The sequence below is a fragment of the Phocoena sinus genome, chromosome 9 (genome assembly GCF_008692025.1).
Source record: "Phocoena sinus isolate mPhoSin1 chromosome 9, mPhoSin1.pri, whole genome shotgun sequence".
NCBI classification, from domain to species: Eukaryota; Metazoa; Chordata; class Mammalia; order Artiodactyla; family Phocoenidae; genus Phocoena; species Phocoena sinus.
In genome coordinates this window covers 13,601,367-13,604,045 of record NC_045771.1, presented here as the reverse complement: position 1 = coordinate 13,604,045, position 2,679 = coordinate 13,601,367, and the positions used below count along the sequence as shown (strand labels likewise).

At 47.3% G+C, this 2,679-nt stretch overlaps 1 non-coding gene across 1 annotated transcript; it reads left to right on the top strand.

Moving 5' to 3' along the window:
• The first annotated feature begins 353 nt into the window (after positions 1 to 353).
• Positions 354 to 426, top strand: TRNAG-UCC. Its single transcript has one exon. It is a non-coding gene; the product is annotated as a tRNA-Gly (tRNA).
• Positions 427 to 2,679: the final 2,253 nt, after the last annotated feature.

Here is a 2,679-nt window from a genome sequence, read left to right as displayed (position 1 = left end):
AAAGAGAATCCAGCACCGGGCACTGCAGGCAGCTACCAAATAAGGAGGTGTATGAGATATAAATAGCTGCTAAGACTGGCTGAGGCATGCCCTGACTTTAAGACCAGCTCAGCTGTTAGCTGCCTGGGATACACTGGGCTCTAGCTCAGTGTGTTTCCTCCCTCCTCACACCCCACCTGTCCTGCCAAGGCCTCCAGCTGCTCCCTCCCTCTTGCATCTGCCCAGTGGCCCCATCAGCTGAAGGCCCTGGGATCCCGCCCTGACCGGGCTTATAGACCACACTTCCTGGTTGTGGCCACAGGTGCTCCAGCAGATAGTCAAGTCTGGGGTCAGAAGGGACCTCTTCAGGGACCTCCCTTGTGGTCCAGTGGTTAAGACTCTGCGCTTCCAATGCAGGGGGCCCAGGTTCGATCCCTGGTTGGGGAACTAAGGTCATCCCACATGCCACATGGCGCGGCCAAAGAATAAAAAATAATTAAGAAGGGACCTCTTCACCTACTTTACAGATGGGGAAATGGAAGGGCTGGAGGCGAGGAGCTGTGCCCCAAGTTCCACCATCACCCGGAGGCAGAGCTGGGTGAGGATGTTCCATGCCTCCCTCTCTCCCAAACCTCACTGTCCTTTTGGTGCCAGGGCCTTCCCAGGGGACAGGTAAGAATCCGGAGCAGTGGCTGAAATTTATCTCTTCCTCTCCCCCAGGTGAGGCTATAGGACATTATCAGTTTGCCAGTGAGATGTCCATCTGCTGGGCCTACACAAAACACTCAGGGAGTGGGACTTCCTGGTGAGGGAGTGGGACTTCCTGGTGGTGTAGTGGTTAAGGCTCTGCCCTCCCGATGCAGGGGGCCCTGGCCAGGGAACTAGATCCCACATGCATGCCGCAACTAAGGAGCCTGCCAGTTGTAACTAAGACTTGGTGCAACCAAATGAATTAAAAAAAAAAACAACAACGAGGGTGACGACTTTTCTTTCTGGTGTGTGTGTGTGCGCGCGCACGCACATGCATGCAAACAGAAGAGTGTGTAAAAACAACGTGCATAGTTCGAACTGAAGGAGAACAGTCTATGCTACCCCAAAATGTGCCATTCTGGAATGAAGATTATTTTGAGCTGAAGGCAATTGAGAATCAACAGATGCAGGAAGGGTTCTCTGTCCTTCTGCCCCTTTTCCACCTAAAAGCAGGACATATATTTCCCTTGTGAAGGTACCAGAAAGAGGATTGCAACTCTTATTACAGAGGTGGAGGCGCCAGCATTGGGGTGAGTCTGCACAACCAAATCTTACTAACATAACCCTTATCTGTCATTAGCTTCCCCCATATATTTCCTAGTCCCTTCTCCACAGTTTATCGTCCTTTGAAACCCAAACCATGTTTCCTTTGTTAAAATGGTATGAGCCCCTGAGTCCAACCATTTCTTTGATTTTCACTTATTTTCTGTCAACTCCCATGCACATAAATATTGATAAAAACTGTGTACATTTTATCCTGACTGTCTTTTGTTAGTCTAATTCACAGACCCTAAGAGCTCAGAGGAAGTTTTCCTCCAACAAAACACACCCAGGCACCTATCACCCATATCACGAAGTAGAATATTATCATATCCTAGAAGTCCTGCCCTGTGAGCCTCTTCTTCCTTTTTTATTTTTATTTTTATTGGAGTATAGTTGATTTACACTGTTGTGTTAGTTTCTGCTGTACAGCAAAGCGAATCAGTTTTACATACACATATACCCACTCTTGTTTAGATTCCTTTCCCATATAGGTCATTACAGAGTATTGAGTAGAATTCCCTGGGCTATACAGCAGGTTCTTATTAGCTACTTGTTTTATATATAGTAGTGTGTATATGTCAATCCCAATCTCCCAATTTATCCCTCCCCCCTTCCCCGCCATGTGCCTCTTCGGTAACACATCCTGGTCCCAAGTAAACCATTGTCCTACACTTTGTTTGAGTCTTTCCTTTGGTTTTCTTTACATTTGTTTTTAGCTGCACACGGATTCCTAAACAGCACATTATTAGGTTTGCGTGTTTTAAAATTCGATTTAAGTGCAATCTTACTCATATTCTCTGTTTCTTGCTGCTTTAGCTTACGTTTGTGAGATTAACCTATATTGGTGCATATGACGTAGGTTATAGATTTTTCACTGTTGCATAGTGTTCCACTGTATGGTTATCCCACACCTGATTTACACATTTTACTGTTGATGAATATTCCATTACCTCCAGTTTCTGGCTATTACAAATGATGCTGCTCTGAATACTCCTGTACGTGTCTTTTGATTCACACAGGCATGCATTTTGTTGGGTGTATGCTTAGGAGTGGGATTACTGGGTCATTGGTAATCAATTGCTTTACTTGGTAATGTCGGTTTTCCAGCGGCTATACCATTTACTTGTCATATCCTGTTGCTCCCGATTCCTACATTTTTTTTTTTTTTTCCCAGTACACGGACCTCTCACTGCTGTGGCCTCTCCCGTTGCGGAGCACAGGCTCCAGACGCACAGGCTCAGCGGCCATGGCTCACGGGCCCAGCCACTCCACAGCATGTGGGATCTTCCCGGACCGGGGCACGAACCCGTGTCCCCTGCATCGGCAGGCGGACTCTCAACCACTGCGCCACCAGGGAAGCCCCCCGATTCCTATATTTTAAACTGTACACCCAGCAGGACCTGAACG